The following is a 20,673-nucleotide window of genomic DNA, read 5'->3' as shown; positions in this document are numbered from 1 at the left end:
CTTGCAGGCCACTTTGGAGTGCGGAAGACGACGGACCTTGTACAGCGGTCCCTATGGTGGCCTACTTTAAGGGCGGACTGTAAAGCATACGTGGATTCCTGCACCATCTGCCAGCGCAACAAGGGATCTAACACCAGACCCTGGGGTCTGTTAAGGCCACTGCCAGTCCCGGAGAAACCATGGAAAGAAATTTCCATGGATTTTATTGTGGAACTACCTCCCTCTGAAGGGTTTACGGCCATCTTGGTGGTCGTAGACCGCCTGTCCAAGATGGCGCATTTCTTGCCGCTAAAAGGGACCCCCTCTGCCCTAGATACGGCAAGAACTTTTATAAAAGAAATTGTCCGGTTACACGGGGTACCTGATAGCATTGTATCGGACAGAGGGGTACAATTCACCTCCAAATTTTGGAAAGAACTGTGTAAATTGCTCTCAATTAAAATATGTTTGTCTTCTGCCTATCACCCACAGAGCAACGGACAAACCGAAAGGACCAACCAAACATTGGAGCAATACCTGCGATGCTTCTGCTCCTTCTCCCAGGATGATTGGGTTTCCCTGTTACCTTGTGCAGAATTCGCTTATAATAACTCAGTGCACGCCTCCACCAACCAGTCACCCTTCTGGGCAAACTACGGATTCCACCCTTCATTCCTGCCTAACACCATTCCTGAATCGTCTGTCCCGGCAGTCCAAGACAGAGTAAATCTCATTCACTCAAACTACCAAGTACTTCAAGATACCATGAGAAGGGCCCAGGAGGAATACAAAAAACAGTACGATAAGAGGAAGAGAGTCAACCCTACCTTCAAGACAGGGGATAAGGTGTGGCTTTCAGCAGCAAATCTTAAACTGCCTTGTCCTTCCCGGAAACTGGGACCTAAATTTCTGGGTCCTTTTGAGATCAAACGGGAAATTAATCCTGTAGCCTTTGAACTTGTCCTGCCTGAATCGTTTAAAATCCATCCTATATTTCATGTCTCCCTCCTTAAACCTGTTACCTTTAGTCCATTTTCAGGAAGAGAAGAAGTGCCCCCGCCTCCAGTTCAGGTTGGTGAAGAAACCGAATACGAAGTTGAGTCCATCCTCGACTGTCGTCGGAGAGGTAGGACCATCCAGTTTTTAATTAAATGGAAGGGGTATTCTGCTGAGGAGAACTCGTGGGAGCCTGCCAATCACGTACATGCTCCTAAACTTTTACACAGGTTCCGCAGCCGGTATCCTGAAAAATGGGCTCGGTTGGGCATCCAGAGGCTGCCCCTTGGGGGGAGGCACTGTCAGGGAAATAGCCGCAATCTCACGAGGTACGTTCGTGTTAGCGCGCGTCGGCGCCTACGTAAGCGCAAAGTAGTTTCCAGACGAACGACCGACGCTACGTCTAACCGGACGGGCATACGCGGTGATGCTACGAATACACAACATACTCGACGTAGCCGTACGATCGCTCCGACGCGCTCACGACGTGACCCGGTCACCTCGCCTATTTAAACGTTCGCCTAACAGTCCCGCATTGCTGGATTATCGTCAGCTCTCCTGTGAACCTGTACCCGTGTTTCCTGTTATCCGACCTCCAGTGTACCGACCCGGCTTGCTTGACCCGCTCCTGTTATTCTCCTGGCTCTGACTCCTGGCTTGTACCCGACGTTCCTGATCTGCTTCCTGCACCTGATCCCGGCCTGTCTTGACCATTCTCTGGACTTCCGCTGCCTACTCTCGGACTTCCTAGCACAGTTGCCCATCTAGGCTTGCTTACCCGGTACTTGACCTCTGCTGCTGCTACCTGGCAACCTGTGCTACTGTGGGCACTGCATCCCTGTGTCAACTTCAGGGTTGTGCTGCGCTCGGCCGCAAGGGGAGCCCTCTCAGCATTTCGGCCTCACTCCCGACCGTGACAATAATCCTGGCTCAGAAACGGTGTTGCAAACACTTCCGGTGACATCAGATGCTGCTGTGGTCCACAAGCGTCTCAGACCTCTCCCCTGTATTACAATCTGAGCCATAGAGTGTACAGAACCGGTGGATGGCTTTCTGCGGGTTCCTGAGTGACAACGCATGTTGAACCAGCGAGCAAGGATGCTACAGGATTTTCCTCATGCTGATCGTTTTTAACCTCAATGTGAGTGTTTTTATTTATTGTACCATAAAGTTTCTACAGTTCATACTTAGAAGGCGCCTCTTTTTTTTACCCTTTTCCAATCAGAACAGGCCTTGCTACGGTCGACTAAAAATAAGTTGAGTGCACATGCTCAGCTACATATTCAGGTTGTTTTTGGGAAATAGACGTATGAGTGCTGCCAGTGTTGCTGCAGAGTTTGAAGGGGTGGGGGGGGGGGGGTAAGCCTGTTAGTGCTCAAACCATATGACACACACTGCATCAAATTGGTCTGCATGGCTGTTGTCTCAGAAGGAAGCCTCTTCTGAAGATGATGCACAAGAAAGTCTGAAATAAATTTGCACAAAACAAGTAGACTAAAGACATGGATTACTGGAACCATGTCCTGTGGTCTGATGAGACCAAGAACAACTTATTTGTTTCAGATGGTGTCAAGCATGTGTGGCAGGAACCAGGTGAGGAGTACAAAGACAAGTGCAAAAGTTTACAGCCAAAATCTCTTTTTTTTCATTTAAACAGATGAATGTGATGTCGTACAACGCAGGTGCAAGATAAGCCACATAACGTTATGCCTTCCATCTTCTGAATTCACAGTATGACTATAATGCAACATTTGTCAAAGATTAAGTATGAGATCTTTCTAAAAGCACTGGTGACATTGCCTTTCCAGAGGGCATAAGTTTGGTCAGGACTTTGTCAGTGCCTTTAAGGAAACCAGAGAAATCTTGTGTCAATGGACACAAGAAAGGTAAGTAAATAAATAAAAAAAAAACTTGTGTTTGTTTATTTTACATCAGCAAGCAAAGATACATGAATGAAAACAAAGGATGGCCTCTCTCCCATAGACAATGCAATTACAGTTTATTCTGGAGACAAATAAAAACAACAGCACTCAATGGTGTGCAGGCCGAGGGAAGCAGGTAACATGTTTCACATGACTAGCGTGCTTTGCCAGAACCCTACAAAATACAACCACCATACATATATATATATATATATATATATATATATATATATATATATATATATATATATATGTTGAACATCACATGTAATCAATTAACCAATTAGCTGATTAGACTTTTCAACCTATGCCCCTATTGAAAAAGACATACAAATAACTTCAAATATGTCAAAGGAACATAGGCTTCTCAAATATAAATAAAATTGTATCTGTAAAAGAAAAAGATACATTTGTATAAATATCTCTATAAAGCAAAAACAAAGAACAAGACAGAATGGAAAAAAGAAAGAATAAGATATAGCAGATGGTCCTATTAACCACGTAAGCTCCGGACCATTTTCCAGCTAAAGGACCAAGCCCCTTTTTGCAATTCGGCACTGCGTTGCTTTAACTGACAATTGCGTGGTCGCGTGACGTGGCTCTGAAACAAAATTGACGTCCTTTTTTTCCCACAAATAGAGCTTTCTTTTGGTGGTATTTGATCACCCCTGCGGTTTTTATTTTTTGTGCTATAACAAAAAAAGAGCGACAGTTTTGAAATAAACGCATTATTTTTTACATTTTACTATAATAAATATCCCCCAAAAAAATATATATAAAAGAAAGTTCCTCAAATTTTCCTCAGTTTAGGCCGATACGTATTCTTCTATATATTTTTGGTAAAATAAAATCGCAATAAGCGTTTATTGATTGGTTTGCGCAAAAGTTATAGCGTCTACAAAATAGGGGATAGTTTTATGGCATTTTTATTAATAATTTTTTTTTTTACTAGTAATGGCGGCGATCAATGATTTTTATTGTGACTGCGACATTATGGCGGACATGTCGGACCATTTTGACACATTTTTGGGACCATTGGCATTAATACAGCTCGTGATCCACGGATGGGCTCTTAAAGAGCAACGTACAGGTACGTGCTTGTGCCCAGCCGTGCCATTCTGCCGACATACATCGGCGTGAGCCGGTCCTTAAGCGGTTAAAAGAACATCACACACCAATTGAAGTACAATATATTCATTATCTCAAAAAGTGAGTACACCCCTCACATTTTTATAAATATTTTATTATATCTTTTCATGTGACAACACTGAAGAAATTACACTTTGCTTCAATGTAAAGTAGTGAGTGTACAGCTTGTATAACTGTCAATTTGCTGTCCCCTCAAAATAACTCAACACACAGCCATTAATGTCTAAACCGCTGGCAAAAAAGTGAGTACACCCCTAAGTGAAAATGTCCAAATTGGGCTCAAACTCTCAATATTTTGTGTGGCCACCATTATTTCCCAGCACTGCCTTAACCCTCTTGGGCATGGTGTTCACCAGAGCTTCAAAGGTTGCCACTCCTCCATAACAACATCATGGAGCTGATGGAGGTTAAAGACCTTGCACTCCTCCCCCTTCCGTTTGAGGATGCCCCACGGATGCTCAATAGGGTTTAGGTCTGGAGACATGCTTGGCCAGTCCATCATCTTTACCCTCAGCTTCTTTAGTAATGCAGTGGTCATCTTGGAGGTGTGTTTGGGGTCTTTATCATGTTGGAATACTGCCCTGCGGCACAGTCTCTGAAGAGAGGGGATCATGCTCTGCTTCAGTATGCCACAGTACATGTTGGCATTCATGGTTCCCTCAATGAACTGTAGCTCCCAGTGCCGGCAGCACTCATGCAGCCCGAGACCATGACACTCCCACCACCATGCTTGACTGTAGGTAAGACTCACTTGTCTTTCTACTCCTTGCCTTGTGGCCGCCACACACGCTTGACACCATCTGAACTAAATACATTTATCTTGGTCTCATCAGACCATAGGACATGGTTCCAGTAATCCATGTCCTTAGTCTGTCTTCAGCAAACTGTTTCTGAGCTTTCTTGTGCATCATCTTTAGAAGAGGCTTCCTTCTGGGACGACAGCCATGCAGACCAATGTGTTGCAATGTGCGGAATATGGTCTGAGCAATGACAGGCTGAACCCCCACCCCTTCAAACTGTAGCAATGCTGGCAGCACTCATACATCTGTTTCCCAAAGATAACCTCTGGATATGACGCTGGATATGATGCTGACCATGCACACTCAACTTCTTTGGTTGATCATATCGAGGCCTGTTCTGATTGGAACCTGTCCTATTAAACAGCTGTATGGTCTTGGCTACTGTGCTGCAGCTCAGTTTCAGGGTCTTTGCAATCTTCTTATAGCCTAGGCCATCTTTTTGTAGAGCAACAATTATTTTTTTCAGATCCTCAGAGAGTTTTTTGCCATGAGGTACCATGTTGAACTTCCAGTGACCAGTATGAGAGAGTCAGAGCCATAACACCAAATTTAACACACCTGCTCCCCATTCACACCTGAGACCCTGTAACACTGTAACAGGTCACATGACACCGAGGAGGAACAATGGCTAATTGGGTCCAATTTGGAAATTTTCACTTTTGTTGCCAGCGGTTTAGACATTAATGGCTGTGTGTCGAGTTATTTTGAGGGGACGGGAAACTTACACTGTTATACAAGCTGTACACTCACTATTTTACATTGTTGCAAAGTGTCATTTCTTCAGTGTTGTTACATGAAAAGTTATAATAAAATATTTATTTTTGTGAGATATCGTATACAGTATGTATATATGTATATGTCTATATGTATGCTACACGCTACACAAATGATGGAGATTTCTGCACCCTTGGTGTGAACACCACTGGAGGCTGCTGTTTTAATAGGAGTGATAAACATGTACTGGGGTTGGGGAATTCTCATGTTAGTGTAGGGGGCTAGGGAGGAAGTGGGTGGGTTTTTTTGCTATAAGAAATACATATTTTAACGCATGTAAATATTTTTTTACTTATTTGTGAAACCCTTGTGCATCCCTCTCTACCTTCCACCCTAACTTCCTACTTCCATCTCATGCTTACTCCCTGCTCTTCTTCCTAACAGCTGATATCCTTCCCCCCTCATTTCCTTCCTCCCTCCCTCTACCCTCTATTTCTTCCTCTCAATTTCTTTCCTTCCCTCCTGCCTCACTTTCTTCCTTCCTCCCACCACCCCTTCCTTCCCCCATCTTTTCCTTCCCCCCTCCTTTCTTCCTCCCTTTCTTCCTTCCTTGTTGCTTTCCTTCCTGGGATTTGTTATTCTCAGAGAGCCTACCCATCAATAGCATACACTTTAAGGCTTAATTTAGATGTGCGGTTGGGGGTCAGCAAAAATTTGCGGGTGAGTTGTGTTTTTTCCTCCTGCCATCTGCCCCCCTTTAAATTGCAATAGGCAGCCCACCGCAAAGGTTACCTGACATGTAGTGATAAGCTGATGGCATGCCAACTGAATGCTACACACTCTAGCAAATGGGGAAGCGCCACAAATGTCCAGCAACTGTTTGCAATGCACAACACTTCCTCACCATCTGTCAGTAGCCTGCGAAGTGCAATTTGGATGTGGGTTCGGGCTTCAGAGTAAAAGGAGATTTAGATGCATGTCAAAATCTACCCATAAACTTATCTTTAGTATAAATAGTGGCAAGGGTGTTCAGGTGGTGGTAATCTTTAGCAGCCAATCAAAATAGGCATCTTGGAGTCAGTTAACACGAAATTTCTAGTTGTGCTGGGTTACTGCACTTTGTATATGATGACTTCTTTATGTCATTTAACTGTTTCTCTTCTCTTTCTCTTCTCTTTAGTGGGAGATGGAAATGCAAGTAAGATTATATTCCTATGCAGCATTCTCGACATCCCAATGAACAAGCACCTCATTTTTGGTATATTTGATAAATCTAAATATTATAACAGATATTTTAACTGGTTTCCTAGTAGTTACTGTATGGAAATACGGAAGGTAGGATATACAGAAGTTCAGCTCAGAGAAATGCTATGCTTACCAGGATGGAAACAAATACTTTCAAAGAGTTCCACCTTAAGCATATACAAGCCAGAGCCACATGCATGAATTCCTCTATGGAGAGCCTGTCTTATATGGAGATGGGTATGTCAGATTGAAAAACAATTGTTCTGATAAGAAGTTATTGCAAATGGGTACCTTTACTCTCCATTCAGTACTTTACAACTCGATTCTTCACATAATCTTCACATTCGTTTTGCAAAATTGCCTACACTAATGGTAATTTTCTTTTAAAAGCCTCAGGAATAAAGTCCGCTTATAATATAGCCTATCACTTTCAACCAAGTTTGTTGAGACTGTTTTAATTGTTCCAGCTGCTAGATCCCATTTACAAATCATCAATTGTTGGAATGTAATGTTTCATACTGTAGACCGTATTCACGAGGCTAATCGAGCCCGTTACTGCGATGTTAACTTCACATTAATGCAAATCTGTAACTCACAAAGCTTATTACAGAAATGTTAAGTGATCTCTGAACAGCTGTCCCATCTGATAACATGTTCATAGTTTCTCATTAATCATTAGCTTTCCATTATTTAAGATTAGGCATGATCTCCTATCTACTTATCAGTGATTAATCTTCTGTTTTTTTTCCCATTCATTCATTGTTTAGTAATAATAGAAAATATTAGGAAAACTGCTTAGCCTTCTTTTTTTGTAGACAGGACTTAGTACCTCACTAATGTGGATGACTGAGAAGGCAGATAGGGGAGGACTTGAATAGTTCGCTGAAATCTGCCCCTTGAGAGCTGGTTGGTCAGATTGGAACTTTGGACAGGTGTGGAACTAAATCCTTGGTGGACTGGGTTGGGGACACGTGTGGAACCGAGTGGAGATACTCTCTCATTTAGACTTCAAGATAAGCAGGACCTGAGCAGGACCAGAAAATAGTCATAGCTCCTGAACATTATATACAGTAGCTGCCTGCCCCCTATTGAGAGCTGTGATCTTCTAGTATCTACAGTACTTCTTTTAGCCCCAAGGACACTGTCCCTACTGAAGGGAAAGATGGTTGTGTTCACTTCTACAAGGGGTTTTCAAAAAGTTTCTGCACTTTTATATATATAATAGAGTTAGAAAAATGTGGAACATTTTTGAATAACCCTCGTATATGCAGTGCCTTGAAAAAATATTCATACCCACACTTTTCAGATATTTATTTGTAAAAAAAATTGAAAACCATTTATCATTTTCCTTCCACTTCGCAATTATGTGCCACGTTGTGTTAGTGCATAACATAAAGTCCCAATAAAATACATTTACTTTTTTGGTTGTAACATGACAAAATGTGGGAAATTTCAAGGGGTATAAATACTTTTTCAAGGCACTGTATATCACATGTGATTTCATGCACAGTGTTAGCGTTTCTACATCCCATTCAGTAACGCAAAACAAATAAATAGTGCCTAAGGAACTTTTCTAAGACATGCCAAACAATAGTAGATATCATAAAATACATACATTTTATTACAAAGACATAAAAGCCCAGTGAAATATGTATATGAAATCACAGGTACCCATAGGTGAATGTTCACAGTAACATATCAAATAATCACAGACTGTAAACTGGCCAAGCTATATTATTAGTATGGTCGTATAAAACGGTCTCATTGCATTTCATGAAACTCTGTTCACTTCTTCAGGAAGAATATTTTAAGTGTTCAAACAACCCAATCGCAAAGGAGAGGGGTGGTAGTGAACATCAGCCACTGAATACCCTACCAGAGGACTACCATGGGATGTCTGTTCTGGAAGCTGTAAAGGGGTGGACAGCACCAACCCAGAATACCCAGTGTGCTGGCAGGTGTAGAGGACCCCCAAAGGGACCAGCAGGCAGAAAATCTGCATGGAAAGAAGAAAAAATGGTTAATGTGGCACACTTTGGACCCCACAGGTTAGATGGAAAGAGTGCTGTAGTATAGTTTGCCACCCTCCAAGAAAGGCTTTTATGTCTTTCTAATAAAATGTATGTATTTTATGATATCACATTTTTTTAGTTTTTTTCTTAGCAAAGTCCCTTGGACACTATTTGTTTTTTCTTGGTTGTGTTTACTTCCCATGCCAGCAGTTCCCTATCCTCCTCCTAAATAAATTAAATAGGAATCTAGAGCAAATCAGGTGTTGACAGGTGGACATTGCCAATCATGTCTGATGTCCTATGCATAGCATGCTAAATATATTGCTGTGCATTGTTTGTTGGTATGTTATGCTATTGGTTGCTGACTTTACTCATCCATTGTGGATAAACAAAATGAAAAACCTTTTATATAATGACAAGAGAGTTCACACTCAAAGGCACAACTAAACATATAGCTGCTAGCACATCAATAGATATAAATAAGTATTAGAATTAGTGTTGCGCACCTTAGACTAATAATGAGTAAAACAAAAAGTAAAAAGTCTAAAAACAGTGTAGTGACAATCCATCATCATGGACTGTCACTGGTATCCTACTTTTTAAGGACTCTCGCTTATTTGTGGTCACAAGAGTCAAACATCTTCATACCTCTGCACTTGTAATGGTGGAATGTCACTACACTATTTTTGGACTTTTCACTTTTTATTTGACTCATCATTATTCTATAGTGCAACACTATATTTGTCTATATATATATATATACTGTCTGTATAGGGAGAATGTTGGGACTTTGATGTAAGGGAGGACTCTGGTGTGAACGTGGCGCTCATCCTGACTGCTTTACTCTATATGTTGTTTTGTTTGTTACTTACTCCTGGCGTGGTGGCCATCTGTAAGCCTGCGGGTCCCATAATCTTCTATTGCCTGGGGCCTGGGGGCCCCATGAGTTGTCAGTCCACCCCTGTTACTAATAATAAAATATATAAATAAATATATATATATATATATATATATATATATATATATATATATTTATATTTATTTATATATTTTATTATTAGTAACAGGGGTGGACTGACAACTGACAACTGACAACTCATGGGGCCCCCAGGCCCCAGGCAATAGAAGATTATGGGACCCGCAGGCTTACAGATGGCCACCACGCCAGGAGTAAGTAACAAACAAAACAACATATAGAGTAAAGCAGTCAGGATGAGCGCCACGTTCACACCAGAGTCCTCCCTTACATCAAGGTCCCAACATTCTCCCTATACAGACAGTCCGCAGAGTTCCAACCTACAGCAGAGCCCCCCAGTGTGCCACCCTACGGCAGAGCCCCCCCCCCCAGTGTGCCACCCTATGGCAGAGCCCCCCAGTGTGCCACACAATGGCAGAGCCCCCCCAGTCTGGCAACCTATGGCAGAGCCCCCCCAGTGTGCCACCCTATGGCAGAGCCCCCCAGAGTTCCACCTTCCATCAGTGTACCCATTACACACACCTTTGCACCTTAGTGCTTGGTGTGGCAAGCAACTGGCAGTAAAAGGCTTTTATTTAGAAAAAAAATATCTGCTTATTGCCGGCTCTGAACTGCACAAGTAAGTCGTAGAGCCAGCAGAAGAGTGAACTGCTGTGGTTGGCCTCAAATTGGGCAGTGGGGCAAGTGAATAAAAGCCATGCTTGATATGTGCCATGATGTCACTGCACAGGTGTGCACGCAGACCTGCACTGCTGCCTGATCTGAGGCTGAGCTCAGCAGTGCATACTTCAGCTGCCTCCGAATGGCAACAAGTGCATTTTTCATGGGCACAGAATTATTATATTGACTTCTGCTAAGTGGCAATAGGCACACATGGATCATACAGTACACACACAAAACACACATATAGTATACACACACACACACACACACACACAAACAAGCACTTTTCACACAAAAATCAGCCTGATTGAACACACTGCTGCTGCCCCCATATCCTGGCATGCTGGTACTTGTAGTGCCCCAGCAGCTCACAGACACAAGCAGCGGTAATACAGGAGAGGAGGAGACTGTGTATTGTTGGGCAGGTAATGAGTCGGGAGGTGTAGCAGAGATTGGGGGAGAAGTTCAGAACGTCCTCCCTCCAGGAGCAGTGCACTTCTCACACACAGAACATCAATATAACAGCCTCAGAGACAGGAGAAGCCCTGCTAGAGGTAACACATCCCCCCTCCCCTTTCCCCCTGCTCACCAGAGTAAGCACTGACAAGAATCCATTTGGTACATCTCAGCCACCTTACCTTGTATCAGGCAGCAGTCTATCCCACACTGCAGGCTGTGTACCCACATCCCTCTCCTCCAGCAGTCCGTATCTCTTGCTCCTATGTCAAATAAGCTGCGCTGTGGAAGGGGGTGGGTGCATTGTGTTTCCATTGGCTGAGGAGGCAGTGAAGAGGTGGGGCAGCTATAATCTTGTGATTTTAACATCAAAAGCATGTTGGTGTCGGACATATCAGGCACAGATGTAAAAAAAAACGTATTTTTACATACTGTCCCTGGTTTTACTGAGCCTGGCAACCCCGTTGGGGCACCCTAGTGGCCCTGGCCCTCGGCTGTGCCGAGGGCCCGAATCAGTCTGCCCCTGGTTAGGAAAAATACAGAAGGTAATGAAAAACTTGATATCCCCTATGATGCCTCTATTAATATGGACTTTACTTTTCAGGATATCCGTTCCTGTAAAGTTTTCCAAGCTGACATACTGCTGTTCGGTGAATCAACATAAAACAAACCAAGCACAGTGCAGTAAATCCAGCAAATAGTGATTTATTTAATAGAGTAAAGCGCTCAAAATCATAAAAGCGAAAGCACCTATAAATCCTCATCACATGGGTAGTGTTTAGAAGACAAGCTGTCTAGAACAACCCAACAGTCTTCTCTAGGTTCCACAAATTTTTAGTCAGATTAATTTTTTTTAGTTAAAGTGGTTGTATATCCTTTTTTTTTTTTTTTTTTTACCTACAGCCTATAATAAGTTTTTGGGAGACAGAACTTAGAATCCCTTCTTGGCCAATATTGATTTTTTTGGGGGGTATATAGATCACATAATTGTCATCTGGGATAGTGCCCCTGGCCTTATTAGTCAATTTGTAAAATACTGCAATAATAATCCATATGGCCTGTCCTTTACAATTGTTACTGACCCAAATACACTGGCCTTTTTGAATTTGGAATTAGGCCATGATGAAGATCCTATTTTCACCAAAAACTTAATTAAACCAACTGCAGGCCATTCATATCTACACCACAAAAGCTGTCATTATCCGAAATGGATCCAGACAATTATGTCGGTTATAATCAAGCGCTTGAATATTACTTAAACCCCATAAGCAGTACGTGAACCAGAGGATCATTCGGTTAGATTCACCACTATATTCCATTTACAGTTAAAAAAGATGGAGAGAATATTGGCCAATCATTGGAACATCCTACAACAGGATGTGCACCTCAGAACTATCATTCCTGAACACCCTAGGGCAGTGATGGCAAACCTTGGCACCCCAGATGTTTTGGAACTACATTTCCCATGATGCTCTTCTACACTGCAGAGAGCATTAACATCATGGGAAATGTAGTTCCAAAACATCTGGGGTGCCAAGGTTCGCCATCACTGCCCTAGGGTGACTTACTGTAGAGCGCCAAATCTAAAAAATAAAATTGCCCCAAGTAAATTTTAATCCAGTAAAGTTTCTTCTATTATGTCAGTCCTAATACCACTGGTAGGTCTGTACCAGTGTCATACGGCTCTTTGCAAGACCTGTAAGTTTGTGCAGCACGGAAAGAAATCTTTCCACACAAAAGGTAAAACTTACCAGTTGAAGGATTTCTTTAACTGCTCTTCAGATTTTGTAATATATGGGCTTACTTGTCCTCGTGGTCTAATTTATGTAGGCTGCACCATAGGAGCTTTAAGAACAAGATTTGGCGAACATAGGAGACTCAGCCGTGCCACTTCCATTTATCTATTAAATTAATTACGTGGTCAACTTAGATTATATATTCTAATGTTTCCCTGTATATATATATATATATATATATATATATATATATATATATATATATATATATATATATATATATATATATATATATATATATATATATATATGTATACTATAAGTGTTGTTATATTTATTATTGGATGGACATGCATTTAATGAGGTTACATCATCTGATTGTTTATCCTTTATTTTTATTTTTTTAATTAATTGTTTTTTAGATTGTGTTCGCTCCAATTGCTATTATGAATTATTTATTATTATTATTTTCTAAACATTAATTTATCATTTGTATACTATCATACATATTTGATTAATATTAATTTGTATTATGCCATATCATAATTTATCATAAGCAATTTTTATTGATTTTTTATTATGCTATATCGGAATTTATGTGTACTATCATTCCTGAACCATATGTCTATGTTTTAAATTGTTATACCTCCTTATTTATTAATTTTGCACTGCCATGCACCGTGATAGAGATACAAAGTAAACACTTCCCTTCCCCTTCCCTGTGTGTATTCCATATAATGGCCCTATATGGTCCCTTCAATGTAGTCAGCTTGAGAAAGGAGCCCGGCTTGCCATAATACTCGCAGAGCACATGCTCACGAAATGCATTGCATAGCGTGTGACATTATCCTCCCTTGCCATCCTTCCTACTGTGCCTTACACCTCGTTTTAAGTCTCCCCACCGCAGCCGACTTTCTTATACCAGAGGTGGCTACAGTGAAGACAGCATTCGTATGTGAAGGATCCAGGAAGCAGGATCGGCACCGTTGGACTTACCCTTTACTGGGACCACATTCTGATGTGCTTTTTACTTATTACTCAAATGTGAATTGCTAATTTATTGTATTAAAATGTTTTACAAAACGTGTACACTTAGAGGCACCTCTTTCCTTGCATTTTGTAGCCTGTTTGGAACCTGGTTTCTGTTCCTATGTGATGGCAGCCCTGAGTGTTTTGGACTTTTTACCCCTCATTCACAGCTAAATATTTACATGGACTAATATAGACTGTGTGTCTTAAAATGTCTGACTTTTTAAAAAATCTTTCATGCTGTAAACTGCGCTTTTTCCGTGACTGTCGGACATAATAGTTCGTGTACATACCGTATCTGAATCCGGCGGATTTGATCCTAATCATTCGTGTAGGTACCTTATGTGAATCCGGCGGGTTTTATACTAATCGTTCGTGTTAATACCGTATGTGAATCTGGCGGATTTGATCTCAATCGTTCGTGTAGGTACCGTTTGTGAAACTGGCGGATTTGATCCTAATCGTTCGTGTACATACCGTATGTGAATCTGGCGGATTTGATCCTAATCGTTCGTGTACATACCGTATGTGAATCTGGCGGATTTGATCCTAATCTTTCGTGTAGGTACTGTATGTGAATCCGGCGGATTTGATCGTTCGTGCAGTTAATAGTTCATGTAATGAGCGCATATGGTTGTTCGTATATGTGGGCGTAAATAGCATGAATTTGTATATGGTGTAAATTTATCTGGTGTTGGATTAGATTTTAATTAGTTATTATTTTTTTGGTATTGTTCATGATAAACTGAATTGTCACGCTCAGTTTATAGGAAATTAATTTTTACTAAAGTTTCCTAAATTTATTCAGTGCAATGTAGACTCAATAAAAAAAAAAAAAAAAGATAGATGATAGATAGATAGATAGATAGATAGATAGATAGATAGAATGCTGGTTCAACATCTGGACTGGGAAACATTTAAGTGTAGTTTGGGACATCATAGAACATTTTTTGACATAATCACACACATGTACTCCAGGGGATGATTCGAGTGTGTCCGTCTGTGAAACTTGGACAAAAGATATAAAGTATCACAGTTTGGTTAAAGGCTAGGTTCACATTGCTGCAATGTACGAGATCAAATGTGATTTGCACCGCACTGCAGTGCAAAGCACATGTGATCTCTGTGTGATGCGATTTCAGCCATACATATAGTATGGCTGAATTTGCATCGCATCCGGCCCAAACTTGTACATGGCCCTTTTTTTAGTCCACAGCCGAACCGGATCACATGGGTGTTCACACCATGTGGTCCGATTCCTGTCCGAGTTTAAAGATTGCACTGTGAAATGAGAACTAATTCGGAGGTGTCAATAAAACTTTACACTGATACTCCCAGCAGGTCACATAGGGCAGTCGAACTGCACATGCGATGCGTGAAACCACAGTAGATTTGCTGCGTTCGCACATCGCACCAGTCTGAACACAGCCTAACTAAAAAAAAAGTCATTTTAAGGATGTATTAAACTAGGATCTTGTAATAACCAGCTAATAATTGTACACCACTTCAAACCACTGTTTCATATTCACATTTCGGAACTCAAATATCACTATGCTTAAAAGTATCTTTTATTTATTTATTTTTTTTTTTTCTTTTCATTCTCATAGGGGAACAAAGACTCAGACAAGAGGCGGAGCAGCCCATGACCCCCCGACCTCGCCAGCCTGATTGGGCACTTAGCCCCAGCCCTGCGTCGGTATTGGAGCTGCCCAGTCCTGTGTCTGCAAGGGAGCAGCCAAGCTTGGTATCCTCCGCTGGACCAAGCTCCGTAGCTCCACTGGATGAGCCGAGCCCAGGGCTAGATGTGGAGGAGGAAGAGCAGGTGGAGTTACACACCCCACAAAGTGAGTGTCTGACAACCCAGCTTAAGGTAAACAATTAATGGCTGTATATTTTAACCAATTTTTTATCTACACATGTTTTTAGGTGATCTGGTTGTGGTAGAACAAGTCGCGGACCCATTTACCAGTGATAGTGCCCAGAGGATGATTGGTGACATCATGGCCTGGAATGGCCAGATTGATCGGATGGAGAACCAGATTCTAAACATCCAAAGAGAACTGGTCACTATGAGGCAGGGAATGAAGAACATGATCGATGTTTTAGGGAGAATCTAAGCCCCCTTTCCCTAAAACCCAATCGATCATGTTCTTCATTCCCTTTGAAAAAAGTTTTTAATGTTTTTACATCCTTGTTTTTAGAGGCCAAATTTTGAAGATGCACACGGTGTGTCAACATGTGCTATGTGCCATCAGAGGATCGCAATGGACGCATTTGGTGTTTGCAAACCCTTCCTCATTCTAGTATGTGAGAGGAAGGGATTGCACACACCAAACACGTCCATTGATCACTCATGATGGTACATAGCACATGTTGACATTACCATTTTTTGGTGTGCATCTTCAAAATTTGGCTTTACCCCTTGTTTTATGTAAATAGTTAAAAATCTGATTTTACTTTTTTTATTTTTGTGATAATTGTATTTTAGATATTTCTATATATATTCTATGTTTACAAAAAAAAGAAAAAAAAAAATTCCCCCCAAAAAAAAAAAAAAAAAAAACAAAAAAAAAAAAAAAAAAAAAAACACCAAAAAAATATCTAAAACAGAGGCACTAGTTGGCATGTGCACTATTAAAAAATCAAAAAAAAAAGATGTGTGTGTGTGTGTGTGTGTCTACTTCTTTCAATACTCAATACCAGTTTGGGAAGTCATTTTGTGTTTTCTGTCACAAAGGGCCTTATTTTCTATTGTCAAAAACCACTTTGCAATACAAATGCACTAGGACAGGAATATGCAATTAGTGGAAATCCAGCTGTTGCAGAACTACAAGTCCCATGAAGCATAGCAAGACTGACAGCCACAAGCATGAGACCCAGAGGCATGATTGACTTGTAGTTTTGCACCAGCTGGAGGTTGGCCAATTGCATATCCCTGAATTAGGACAATGTAGGAGACAAGCAACGTGAAAAGCAAACAAGAACCAAACTTAAAAATTTGAACAGACAAGACATATTTCAAGAAAAATACATTTTTATTGCTCAGCTGGCATTGGAATAGCCCCCCTACCATTAAAATAGCTGACATAGTGGTCACACACCTCACGTGCTGTTTGGGGGGCTAAGCCAGGAAGGGCATGATCCAGCCCTGTCAGTTCTGGAAATATGAGTCCGGCCTCAGGCCCAATAGGCTGCAGGTACTGGTTACCTGAAAATTTACGTAGAAAATTGTGCAGAATGCAGCAGCACAGAATCACATAGTTCAGTTTATATTCTGCAAGGTTGATCGCTGTCAGTAACAGACCAAACCGGCTGGCCATAATGCCAAAGGCACTCTCCACAACCCTTCTTGCTCTGGCCAGCCGGTAATTAAAAACCCTCCTCTCCGGGGTGAGGGTCCTTTGGGGGAAGGGTTTCATAAGATGTTCACTCAGACCGAACGCTTCATCAGCCAGAAACACAAACGGTAGACCCTCCACATTCTCGGCATCTGGTGGCAAGTCCAGGCCACCAGTGATGAGACGGTGGCAGAACTCGGTCTGCCTAAAGACTCCTCCATCAGACATCCGGCCGTTCTTCCCCACATCCACATAAAGAAAGTCAAATTGTGCCGACACCACCGCCATTAGCACCACACTATGGAACCCCTTATAATTCCAATAGTAGGACCCCGAATGTGGTGGGGGCACAATCCTCACATGTTTCCCGCCGATCGCCCCTCCGCAGTTGGGGAAGTCCCAACGGGCAGCGAATTGGGAAGCCACAGTCTGCCATTCCTGTGGCGTGGAAGGACACTGGGGAGTCAAACACAGGGGAAAAAAAAAAAAAAAAATAGTCATTAAATAAAAACAATTCATAACAACTAAAACACCAAGCCCCAATATAGCACGAACTCGTTCCCGAGTACATCCACTCTCCATGGCTTTGAAACGGTCGGCTGGACAGACAAGCTCAACTGAACGCACTGAAGAACAGCCAGACCTATGAAGAACGACCTGAAACACAGAAACGAGCGGACCAGAAGCGCCTAATAACAGGTACAACTGATCCACGCGTACCGAAAGGCAGATATAAACCTCACAGGTAGACTGCGCCGCAGTGAACGGACAAATTAAGCTGAAGTCTAAAAATCGCGAATCGTCTCTAACCAAACTTCTACTAACGCAAAGTCAGCAGAAGGAGCCCAAAGGGTGCTTTGCTGTGTCTTATACTTCCTGTTTCTAGTCCCGTCGTACGTGACGTACGTCATCGCGCACGGTTTCAGCGGACTGTTTGTTCGTCGTGTGTGGGCAAGTCCGTCCATGCTAATTTTGAGCGGACTGTTCGCTGAAACTGTTTGACGGACAAAGTTGGGCGAACAGTCCCCGCGTGTGTACGCGGCCTAAGACTTTCTTTACTTCGCTGCTATGGGCTCTAGCCTGAGATCTTTTGTAGACCCCTCATAATTTCATGCACCCGGACCCTGAAGATTCTAGTTCGCCTCTGCTCACTACTTTACATTGCAGCAAAGTGTCATTTTTTCAGTGTTATCACATGAAAAGATATAATAAAATATTTACAAAAATGTGAGGGGTGTACTCACTTTTGTGAGATACTGTATATATATATATATATATATATATATATATATATATATACATACTCATAAAATGTTTTAGTGTGCTCAGGTGAGTTCAGTTTTACATTTGCAGGAAAGACTACTGTTTCTGTGGACAATAGTACATAATGAAGCTTCCCTAAATTGATTAATTTTATGACTAGGTGCTATTGTTTTCCTAAAATAGGTAAGAATAATCATACTCTTCATATTTTATTTTTTTCACTTTTCAAGATGTTAACATAGAATGTTCACATGTCTCTTTAGTTTAGATTACTCTGATTACAATACAACATTTTGCACAGGGCATTGCACATGATGCAAGTGCTTGTCTCCTCTCTGTTGCACAAGCTTTGGAAACATCTATATATTTTTTACACTTTTGATTAATATTGATTTTACAACATTTTGTTCCAAGCTCCAGACAAATTAGAAGCACTTATTTTGGTAATCTGGAGAAGGTGGAAGAGTATACAAACCTCTGCTTCTTTCCATATCACTTTTTTCCAACATATCTCAAGTGAGTTGTTGATTAAAGTCTAATCAACAACATCTGGGTCACATTAAAGGAATGAGAACAGTCCCCCTCCTCTGATTTCAAATCACAAATTTCACTCAGTACTCAAGGTTGTCTGTACTGATTTGCTTTCATTTATCCTGTAAATACTAGTTTGTCTGCAGTGACCATTATGAGGAATGTCTTCCTGTCAACACCATATGGTGATCTTCAGGGAAGGAACTGTGTGTGTGTGTGTGTATACTATATCACAAAAAGTATTGGGACGCTTGCCTTTACACGCACATGAACTTTAATGGCATCCCAGTCTTAGTCCGTAGGGTTCAATATTGAGTTGGCCCATGTATAACAGCTTCAACTCTTCTGGGCAGGCTGTACGCAAGGTTTAGGAGTGTCTTTGGGAATGTTTGACCATTCTTCCTTCACCCAAAACTCACTCATCCATGTCTTTCTGGACCTTGCTTGTGCACTGGTCCAAGTCATTTGGTGGAGGGGGGATTATAATGTGAGGTTGTATTTTAGAGGTTGGACTTGTTCCCTTAGTTCCAGTGAAGGGAACTCTTAAGCACCAGCATACCAAGACATTTTAGACAATTTCATGTTCCCAACTTTGTGGGAACAGTTTTGGGATGGCCCCTTCCTGTTCCAACATGACTGCGCACCAGTGCACAAAACAAGGTCCGTAAAGACATGGATGACTGAGTTTGGGGTGGAGGAACTTGACTGGCCTGAACAGAGTCCTGACCTCAACCAGATAGAACACCTTTGGGATGAATTAGAGCAGAGACTCCAAGCCAGGCCTTCTCATCTAAAAACAGTGCCTGACCTCACAAATGTGCTTCTGGAAGAATGTTCAAACGTTCCCAAACCTTGTGTACAGCCTCCCCAAAAGAGTTGAAGCTTATATAGCTGCAAAAGGTGGGCCAACTCAATATTGAACCCTACGGACTAAGACTGGATGACATTAATATTCATGTGTGTGTAAAGGCAGGTGTCCCAATACTTTTGTTAATATAGTATATATATATATATATATATATATATATATATATATATATATATATATACACGTTTCTTTCCTGAAGATCACCATATGGTGTTGACAGAAAGACATTCCTCATAATGGTCACTGCAAACAAACTAGTATTTACAGGATAGATGAAAGCAGATCAGTGCAGACAACCTTGAGTACTGGGTGAAATTTGTGAAATTTGCAACAGAATGTTAGAAAAATTTTGCAACATGAGGGAAATTTCGTTTCTTTGGACTTGTCCTTGGAACAGGTGTCCCCGTTGGAAGATTTCCCCTAACTTTTAGTTTTGTGGACAACTTTAACATTTTGGGTTTTCCCAATAGGGACATAGGCTGTCATAAAAATTTGACTTGATCAAATTGAATATAATCTTTCCCCGCTCTACCCAACACAAACAAAAGAGGTTTGCATAGAATTAAATTTTAACCAACTTTTACGCAAAACAAAAGTTTGCTCCTCATTGGTTCTCATGATTTATGCCCTACAGAGGTGCTAATCCAGTGGCAATCAGCGCTTGCCAGAGTCTCCGTCACCTTTTGTATATTATGCCTGCAAACTGCAAACCTTCTATACCTTGTCTTGGCCTATGTAGCTGGGTGGTTATGGCCCACCGTGTCTGGCTTAAGATTTGCCTACTCCAGTCTCAGTTTAAAATGAATGGAGCATGCTTATGCAACCTTAATGGTACACTGAATTCTGTCAACAAAGATATTTCTGAGGACCTGGATTAGAACAGCACATGCATGACAACTGCGCTTTCCCCTTGGTTTCAATAAACTCCTTAGGTTGCTGCATACAGCTTTGTCCTGCTATGTTTAAATGGAGCCTGAAGATGACTAACTACAGAAA

Source organism: Lithobates pipiens, unplaced genomic scaffold (genome assembly GCF_037356315.1).
Source record: "Lithobates pipiens isolate NorthernLeopardFrog02 unplaced genomic scaffold, aLitPip1_a1.2 Scaffold_19, whole genome shotgun sequence".
Classification (NCBI taxonomy): domain Eukaryota; kingdom Metazoa; phylum Chordata; class Amphibia; order Anura; family Ranidae; genus Lithobates; species Lithobates pipiens.
This window is presented reverse-complemented; position numbering follows the sequence as displayed.